We start from the raw sequence: 10,924 nt of genomic DNA on the forward strand, positions 1-10,924 counted from the left end.
TATAGGAGCTAGGGTTTATCGAGGCTTTCATTTCGTTCCTTCCTCATTGCTACAACAATGGTGAAACCTGGGTGAGGTCATCCCTATCCCTCCGGTTCCATTTTCAGCTCCTCCTCTCGCTCCTCTTCCCCCTCCGACTCCTATTCCTCCTCTCGCTCGCGCTTCCATTCTCAGTTCGGTTCTCCCTCGCACTCCAAATCGTCTTCCCCCTCCTCCTCCTCTTCCTCCTGAAGCTCCCGCAGCCGCAGCCGTCCCCCGCAGAGGCGCTGAAGGTACTGCTAATTTAGAGATTGATGAAACATTTCATTGCTATTGTATAGATTGCGCCTTATTGAAATATTTGATGTAAAGCGACTTCAGATGTGCCATTCTACTTCCTTGATTGGGTGAGTATCTGGACTTGTAATTTCAGTATATACTTGTTGTAAAACACTATTGATGGCCATCAACTTTAGCTACATTTGTTGTTGTATATGCACTGTTTGGGCCCACATATCCTGGAATTTTTGACAAGGATAGGGGCATTTACACCCTATTCTATCCGGTACATACTTTGGATATCAAATGCTGATTTATTATTGCTTTTTTTTTCTTCCTCCTACAATTCCACATTACTAATACTTTCTGCTTTTATATTTTTGCTTTGTTCTTTAGGGACTTTCCTTCGCATTTCCTATTCCAAGTCAATTTATAGACTGCTGTCATGATGAGGGAGGTATTTATTGTATCATCTTGAAATTTAAATTTAAATGTTTTACCAAGTTTTCTAGTTCTATTTTAATATGTTTACATTTTCTCTTTTAATTATGAAAGTGGAATTGCCATTGGAGTTTCCTGATGGGACCACGCCAGTTACATGCCGTGTTTCTATATATGATAGCTCCTCTGGTAAGAAGGTTGGTGTGGGGGCCTTAATGAACAAGGCTTCTGCTCCTCCATTACCTGCTGGTAGCATTTACATGGAAGAGGTCCATGTGAAGGTTTGAGTTCTTTAAACCCTATATCAGTTGGGGTTTTGGGCTTTTAACTTATTTATCATGACACATTTAGTTGGCTTCCTTTTAGAGACTTTTTGCTAAATTTGGTAACGTGGTTGTAGTATTAGCATCTAATTAAGTTCTTTCTTGGTTATATAGTTGGGAGAAGAATTGTACTTCATTGTTGGCTCACAACACATTTCTTTTGGTGCATCTCCATAGGTAAACTTTGTTACTATTACATACAATTGAAACCATCTGTTATATGCTTTTAGTGGATGAATTTTCCTGTGCTCTCTATTGCTTCTTTTGTCATCTTTCACTTGATTCATATTCTTTATCTGAAGGAAAGTTTATGTAATGCTTCCTGTTTTATGCAGGATGCATGGACTGAGCTTGGACGACCCTGTGGCATTCATCAAAAGCAGGTAATTCTTAAATGGAACATGATTAATCTGTAGGATTTTTGTGAAACTGAACTAGACTGATATGTAATGGATCATATGAGGACCTAGGCAATTGATTGCATCATGTTTTAGACTATGCCTTTTGTTTGGTAATTTGGTTTAGGAGAAAAGAGGGAGGAAATAAATAGGGGGTGGGAAATTAATGAATAGAGGTATTTCTGCAGTTTGGATGGATAGGTGAAAACAAAGGATCAATGGACAGAATATGAAACTGTTTTGTTTCCAAAATCACTCTCTCTTGTGGCATGTTTCACATGCTATGTAGCTATGCTTCTGTGAACTTCCCTTCCTATTGAACTGATTGTTCTTTCTAACTTTCTATTATGAATTATAGAGGTATGTTAAATTATAGAGGTACATAAAAAAACTGAAACCAATATTAGTTAGCAGAAGTGATAGTGGCTTATTTCCCATAAGTAAGTGATTCATGGTTTGAATCTTGATCTTGAGTATTAAATAAATCATGTTGGGAGGAAAATACTCACTTTGTGTGAGAAAAACATAGAATAATAATTGCTTTCGATGTTGAATATTTGGGCCCATGGTCACAAAAATAAAAATATACATTGTCATTTGAAAAAAATACAAGTACTTTTTTATGTTTTAAATATGTTTTTGATAATAAATATCCAATTTTTTAGTTTGGTTCCTAATAAATTTTGCTTTGTTTAGGGATTTAATGGAAAGTAAAAAATTATTAGAGAAGAACCACAAAAATCATGTATTTATTAGGCATAAAAATCATATTTAAGCCTTTCTTAAGTAGAAAAACAATATAAATATTGACAGTTAATTAGAAAAACAATATAAATATAGACAGTAAGATATATTTAATAAGATTTGTAAGGTAATTGATTATTTAAATTTGTATTGAATTAGCAGTTATACCAAACTGAAATATTACAATGAATTTGTTAAATTTAATATCATAATGGCATCACCGTAATTTGAAATTGAAAAGATTAAAACTTTTGCATAATAAAAATCTTAGAATTGGATATTCTTGCCTTTGTAAAGTATTGTAGCTGCGGAATGAGTGGGAAAATGCACCAATAAGCAGGTTAGTTTCAATGTCAATGGAGACAAATTCGTGACACACAACAAGAAAGACAATTACCAATCTGTTTTTTAATAAATTAAAAGATTTGAACTGTACAATAAATTATTCATTCAACATGGATGCCACTGAAAACTGTTAGAACAAATCTCTTTTAACCTGTGATATTACAAACTACAAAGAAACACAGGTTATTAATAAAATGCGGAAATTACAGATCAAATCATACCTCCAGCCATTGCTATGAAGAGTTTCTTGTTTTGGTTCTTCCAAGCTCTCTCTCTTCCACTCTCTAGATGGTGTATAAGACTGAATTCGAAGGGATGAGCTCAGGGACCAAATTCATGTGCTTATATAGGCATTCTACCATCAAGAATGCATTTATCAGCCATTACCACTCATTATTGGCTGTTACAATTCTTTATTGGCCATTATCATCCATTAACAACCATTCAAAATGGCTTTCAAAACTGATGAGCGTTACAAAATTTCAAAATGTTATGACCATGAATTATTACATTCTCCCACTTGGTCCAAACATTTTGACTTAATGCTCAATCTTCTTAAGAAATGAATATATGAATCATAGTGATAGTTCCTCTTATAACGAGTAATATCATCTATGTATTACAATATACTCAATTTCCCAAGCAGTATACTTAAAGTGGTAATAAAACTTCATGAATAAACCCAATGTTTATTCTTGGTCCAAAACATAATTTTTCTCAAATAAATCAATGTGCACCAAAATATGAGAAAATATCATAATATAAAAGTTTCAATTTTTACATATATGTATACAATCATAAATTGGAACCAAGTCCCATTCTTTCTACATGATCCTTAAATTTAAACGGTGGCATGCCTTTAGTTAAAGGATCAGCGATCATCAACTCAGTGCTTATATGCTCAATGACCACTTTCTTGTCTTTTACTCTTTCTCTAATGGCTAAGTACTTAATGTCGATGTGCTTACTTCGACTTCCACTTTTGTTATTCTTAGCCATAAAGACAGCAGCTGAGTTATCGCAAAAAATTCTTAAAGGCCTTGAAATAGTATCAATTATCTTCAGCCCAGAAATGAAACTTTTAAGCCATACACCATGTGATGTAGCCTCAAAACAAGAGACAAACTCAGCTTCCATGGTAGAAGTAGCAGTCAAAGACTGCTTAACACTCCTCCATGAAATAGCTCCACCAGCCATCATGAAAATGTACCCAGATGTTGATCTACGAGAGTCAACACAACCAGCAAAGTCTGAGTCTGAATAACCAATCGCATCTAGATTGTCTGTCTGTCTATACATAAGCATGTAATCTTTGGTCCCTTGAAGGTACCTCAACACTTTCTTAGCAGCTCTCCAGTGGTCAATACCTGGATTACTCTGATATCTTCCTAACATTCCAACTGCAAAAGCAATGTCAGGCCTTGTGCATACTTGAGCATACATGAGGCTTCCAACAACTGAAGCATAAGGAATGTTTTTCATTTGTTCCCTCTCAAAGTCATTCTTTGGACATTGGTTCAAATTAAACCTATCACCCTTCACAATGGGAGCAACACTTGGTGAACAATCTTTCATCCGAAATCTCTCTAGAATTTTGTTAATATAGGTTTCCTGTGATAGACCCAAAATACCTCGAGATCTATCTCTATGAATCTTAATGCCGATGACATAAGATGCATCACCCATATCCTTCATGTCAAAATTCTTAGAGAGAAATTGTTTCACCTCATGTAGCAAACCCCGATCATTGGCTGCAAGTAAAATATCATCTACATATAAAACAAGAAAGCATATTTTACTCCCACTAACCTTGTGGTATATGCATTGATCCATGGGGTTTTCATCAAAACCAAATGAAGAAATTATCCCATGAAACTTAAGGTACCACTGACGGGAAGCTTGTTTTAAACCATATATAGATTTATTAAGCTTGCAAACCAAATGCTCACCACTATTAGAGGAGAAACCTTCAGGTTGTTTCATATAAACCTCCTCCTCTAAATCACCATTAAGAAAAGCTGTTTTCACATCCATTTGTTGCAACTCAAGGTCAAAATGAGCAACTAATGCCAAGATTATACGAAGAGAATCTTTCTTAGATACTGGAGAAAAAGTCTCTTTGTAATCTATTCCTTCCTTTTGAGTAAATCCCTTAGCAACAAGTCTTGCCTTGTATCTCTCAATGTTGCCTAATGAATCCTTTTTGGTTTTAAAGACCCATTTACATCCAATGGCCTTCGCCCCATTAGGCAACTCTACAAGGTTCCAAACTTTGTTACTCTGCATGGAACTCATCTCATCCTTCATGGCATCATACCATAAATTTGACTCTTTACAACTCATGGCTTGATCAAAAGTTTCAGGATCATTTTCAGCTCCAATATTATAGTCAGATTCTTGCAAATATACAATATAATCACTAGGAATAGCTGATTTTCTTACTCTAGTAGACCTCCTTAATGTTGCATCAACATTTTCTTGGGGATTATGTTGTTCAACTGGTTGTTCATCATTTTCATGAATTTGATGATCAACTTGATCTACTGGATTATCAACAACAGTTTGTGGAATGCCAATCATGTGTTGTTCATCATCCCTTTGAACTTGAGGGGTATGAATTACAACCAATCTTTCATTTGACGTGGAAGGTTGAGATTCTATATAATCAATTTCAGAACCTAAGTCCCTCAATTGATCACTCCCACTGATCAAATCATTTTCAATAAATTTGGCATTTCTTGATTCCACAATCCTAGTAATATGATGTGGACAATAAAACCTATAACCTTTAGACCTTTCGGCATATCCAATGAAATACCCACTAATGGTCCTCGGGTCAAGTTTCTTCTCTTGTGGGTTATATATTCTCACCTCAGACGGACAACCCCAAACGCGCATATGTTTCAAACTCGGTTTCCAACCTTTAAATAACTCAAAAGGTGTCTTTGGGACAGCCTTGGTTGGAACACGATTTAATATATACGCTGCCGTCTTTAGTGCTTCAGCCCACAAGGATTTAGGAAGATTGGAGTTGCTAAGCATACTCCGCACCATGTCCAATAATGTTCGGTTCCTTCTTTCTGCCACACCATTCTGATTCGGAGAACCAGGCATAGTGTATTGGGCAACAATCCCATGTTCTTGAAGGAACTTTGCAAAGGGACCAGGTGCTTGTCCATTCTCAGTATACCTGCCATAGTATTCTCCACCTCTATCTGATCTCACTATTTTTATTTGCTTGCCACATTGGTTCTCAACTTCAGCCTTAAAGACTTTGAAGGCATCCAATGCTTCGTATTTGTTATGAAGCAAATAAACATTCATATATCGTGAATAATCATCTATAAAGGTGATAAAATATTTCTGACCATGTGCATCCATATCTGGACAACAAATATCAGTATGAATTATTTCTAATATGCTTGAACTCCTATTAGCACCTTTCTTAGACATGTTGGTCTGCTTACCCTTAATGCAGTCCATACAAGTCTTAAAGTCAGCAAAATCTAGAGTATTGAGTACCCCATCTTTCACTAACCTTTTAATCCTCTCAATGGAGATATGTCCTAATCTCCGGTGCCATAACATAGAGGAATTCTCATTAATATTACACCTTTTAATACCAGTTTGAACATGCATAGAACTATAAGTGGCATTATTTTGTAAACCAAGAAGATAAAGACCATCAGACAATATACCATTCCCAACACATTCAGAATTATAAAATAACTCAAATGATGTGTCTTTGAAATTAAAGGAATATCCAAACGGTACAAGCCTTGAAATAGAAATCAAGTTTCGGGAAAAACTTGGTACATAAAAAGTCCTTTCTAATTTTAAAATAAAGCCACTACTTAAAGTCAAAATGCAAGTTCCAATGGCCTCCACATGTGAGCCTAGCTTATTGCCTGATAAAATGCTTTGCTCACTTCCCACTGGTTTCCTTAGGTTTTCCATACCCTGTAAAGAATTTGCAATATGAATAGTAGATCCAGAATCAATCCACCAGGTGTTAATATTAACACTAACCATATTAGATTCATAACATACTAATGAGATTGATTTACCTTTCTTCTCAAGCCATTTCTGGAATCCGGGGCAATTCTTTTTCATGTGTCCCATCTTCTTGCAAAAGAAACACTTTGCCACCTTCTTAATATCAGCTTGAGGTGGTATTTTACCATTCCCCTTCTGATAAGCTTGAGACTTAATTGCTTTGTTCTTCCCATAAGCAGTAGTCAGTAGTGCACTCTCACCCATCTCCATTACAAGCCTTTCTTCTTCCTGAACACACATGGTCATTAATTCATTGATAGACCATTTATCTTTATGTGTGTTGTAGGAAATCTTAAATGGCCCATATTCATGCGGAAGGGTGTTCAAAATGAAATGCACTAGGAAGGACTCAGACATATCAACCTCTAGTTTCTTAAGTTGAGCTGAAATATCTCGCATTTTCATGATGTACTCACGCACACCTTTCACACTGGTGAGCCGAAGAGAAGAAAACTTCATGATCAAGGTGCTTGCTAAAGTCTTATCTGAAGTGATGAACTGGTCATCAATGGCCTTAAGCAAGTCTCGGACCTTTTCATGCTGGTCAACAGAACCACGTATCCCAGCCGAGATTTTAGTCTTAATGAACATCACGCTGAGCCGGTTGGATCGTTCCCACCGCTCATATAGCGCAACGTCAGCTGGGCTACTTTCATTTGTGATTGCAGGTGGTTCGTCTTTCCTTATAGCATAATCTATGTCCATCCACCCCAATTGTAAAAGAATTCTCTCCTTCCATATCTTATAGTTATCTCCTTTGAGTTCGGGAACATCACATTGAATATCAGAAAAATTAATAGTTTGAGAAGCTGCAAAATTCAAAGGCTTATGTCAAAATTTGAGGCATACTAATCTTAATTGTATCTTTTACCAATGTAAACATACCATAAAATTGAATCTTGTGACATAAAAATTGCCTGTGGGCTAAATTTTTAATTCAATAAGAAACAATTAAACCTTATGATAGAATAATCAAATTATTTGCTTAATATTCATGCTTTACGGGTACAATATGAAAATAATTTAATTTCTATCGTAAATTTTTACTTTATGATAAAATCGACAAATTATACATACATCATGATGCCTGTGGGTAAATCATGAAAAATAATACGTCATTTTATCCCAATTAATTATACAGATATAATAAAAATTCTTGTGAGATAAAATTCATTATATAAGTATAATTAATTACAATATTATGTCTAATTCCTTATATGATCTTTAACCAACTTAATATATAATTTTAATCAAATATAGATGCTGTGGCTAATCCATAATTAATCAAAATCATAAAGATCACTTAGACATAAAAATTTATTATATGAGAATAAATAGTATTTTGCATTTCAAAATCAAGATACAATATAATTATGAATAAGATTCTCATATAATTTTATAATTGAAATATAATATTATGCATTTGATTTCATATATATATGCATAGAATAAAATGTTCTAGAATATATTCATGCATAAATTAAATCAAAATTCAAAAAACTGTAAAGCACAATGTGTATATAACGTATTAAAAACGACAACATATCAAAAAAGCTTTACTGGTTTAGTGGTCTGCACATACATTAGTGTTCTCGGAGTCAAGGGTTCAACACCCAGCTAGCACAAAACGTAGGAGTTTTTGTCTTTTTTTTTTTTTTTAAAACACTGTTCATCATCTTCAACCTTTAGCGGGTCAAACCCGACCCATACGCAGACCCGTTCGTTTTTCATTCATTCGGACACCATTTTTCACGATTCAAAAGCCAAAATTAAGGAAATCAAACGAAATACATATTTCTAATTTTATTTTTTAAGAAACAAGGCCCTTCATACCATAAACAAAATCAAATCGGAAAATACCGAAAAACGAAAATGGACAAGGCAGAGGCAATTCTTGCTCTGATACCAAATGTTAGAACAAATCTCTTTTAACCTGTGATATTACAAACTACAAAGAAACACAAGTTATTAATAAAATGCGGAAATTACAGATCAAATCATACCTCCAGCCATTGCTATGAAGAGTTTCTTGTTTTGGTTCTTCCAAGCTCTCTCTCTTCCACTCTCTAGATGGTGTATAAGACTGAATTCGAAGGGATGAGCTCAGGGACCAAATTCATGTGCTTATATAGGCATTCTACCATCAAGAATGCATTTATCAGCCATTACCACTCATTATTGGCTGTTACAATTCTTTATTGGCCATTATCATCCATTAACAACCATTCAAAATGGCTTTCAAAACTGATGAGCGTTACAAAATTTCAAAATGTTATGACCATGAATTATTACAAAAACTTCAACAACAAAAAATGGCATTAAAATGATGAGTGGTACACGAATAAGCCGCTGACCCATGGTTTTAAATTTACAGAATCAAGCAATAGGTCAGAAGACAAATGAGATCATGCTATCCGATCCATAGGTTTTTTATAATCATTTCTTTTTATTCGCATCAAGGATATTCCCCAAAAGTTAGTTAGAGACTATTCTCTCTCCTTAGAAAATCTTTTATATACATCAGGAATCTATCCAATGACAGCTCGCTTAAGAGTCCAAGTTATCTACCAATTGTGATGGACTTTGTTGATATTTGTGCTTTAATTTCATATCAACTTTACTTACAGGAAGCCATATCATTTTCATTATTCATCAACAAAATATACATTAATGGTATTTGTATTCTATCCTGCCTCGAAAATTGTCAGGGATATCTCATTTTGTGATAAAAATTTGCAAGTTTTAGATGAAGATACTGATTCAGGAGTACACTTTCCTATATAAAATCCAGGAGCCTTTGGCTGAGGCAATAATTTCTCACCTTTCAACTAGGTAGTAAAGTGGATAGTCATTGTGCTTACATGTCCAGGTAGATTCAGAGAGTGTTCCGGGTCAGAAAATCCCCTGTTCTTGCTTCCACTAACTATCTCTAGTACAATCACGCCAAAACCAAAGACATCTGATTTCAGAGTAATGACCATGCACAGCGTACTCTGGAGGCATGTAACCACTACAAGTACAATTTTCTGTAGCAGTCACAAAAAACAATTGCATATATAAACTATACAATAAGTACAAAAAGAAGAAAGCAACTTACTATGTTCCAACCACTTTTCTGGTTTTGGCTTGAATTTGATCACAGCCAAAAGTCCGAGCCAGGCTAAAGTCTGAGATTTTAGGATTCATATCTGCATCGAGTAGGATATTGCTGGTTTTCAAATCTCTGTGAATAATTCTCAGTCTAGAGTCTTGGTGAAGATAGAGAAGCCCCCGTGTGATGCCACCAATAATGTGAAAACGTTGATTCCAGGCTAAGAGCTTACTTCTAGCTTCTTCTAATTAAATTCACTTACATGATTAGTACAAGAATAGCTTTCTAAACAGAATTTAAAGGCAATCACATACGGAGAGCCATGAATTTCTTGATGTAAAGTTGGATTTTCAAAGGCTAACCAAAGATGAAGTAGTCTAAGCTCTTGTTGGGCATGTATTCATAGATCAACAATTTTTCCCCGCCTTGAACGCAGCAACCTAGAAGTTTCACAAGATTACGGTGCTGAAGTTTTGCAACTAGCACAACTTCATTCTTAAACTCCCCCAGTCCTTGATCAGACATCTGTGAGTGCCGTTTTATGGCTACATCTTGCCCATCTATTAGTGTACCCTGAAAACCATCGTTTGGAAAAATTATGAAATGTTTTAGAGAAAATAAAGTTCTACATTAGACATGGGTATTTAACTTTGTACACTGGCCCAAATTCACCTTCCCCTAGTTTATTTTTGCTAGAAAAATTATTAGTGGCTTTAGCAATGGTTGACAACTCAAATGTTGACAAATCCATGTCTTCCTTCCTCAAGATAAGATATTCTTGACTCCATTGAAATCGTCGGAAATGACAATATAATCTTCGTGCTACTAAAATGTGGAAGATATACAACATCAAAAACATTGATCAATATGATTAGTTTCCTTATTATGTTTACTTCTGTGGAGATGATCTCATACTTATTGAAAAATTACAATATTTGGTGTGCTTGCAAAATATGTAACAATTAGCCATCCGTCTTCATAATGCATTCCATCTTCACTCTCGTTTAACTTTAAAAATGAAAATTGCCCAAGTGACAAGGAGAGGATAGATGGAATGACAGCTTTTGAACAGTAAACCTCACCACACTACTACAAAAGAGACTTTTAAGAACAGTTGTATAGAAGTTGTAGAAAGTCACGTAATTGAAAGTCATGACTTTTTAGAACGGTTCATATTACAACCGATCTAAAAAGTGAGGCCACTTCTTAGAATTGTTCTTTGCCAAAACTGATCTAAAATGTTTAATTTTTTTTATGCAATATGTTTT

General features: G+C 34.9%; 1 pseudogene; it reads right to left on the bottom strand.

Annotated features, from left to right (window-relative positions):
- Positions 1-2,655: 2,655 nt before the first annotated feature.
- LOC114378854 lies at positions 2,656-10,447 on the bottom strand (annotated as a pseudogene).
- Positions 10,448-10,924: the final 477 nt, after the last annotated feature.

This window comes from Glycine soja, chromosome 12 (genome assembly GCF_004193775.1).
Source record: "Glycine soja cultivar W05 chromosome 12, ASM419377v2, whole genome shotgun sequence".
In the NCBI taxonomy this organism is placed as follows: Eukaryota; Viridiplantae; Streptophyta; class Magnoliopsida; order Fabales; family Fabaceae; genus Glycine; species Glycine soja.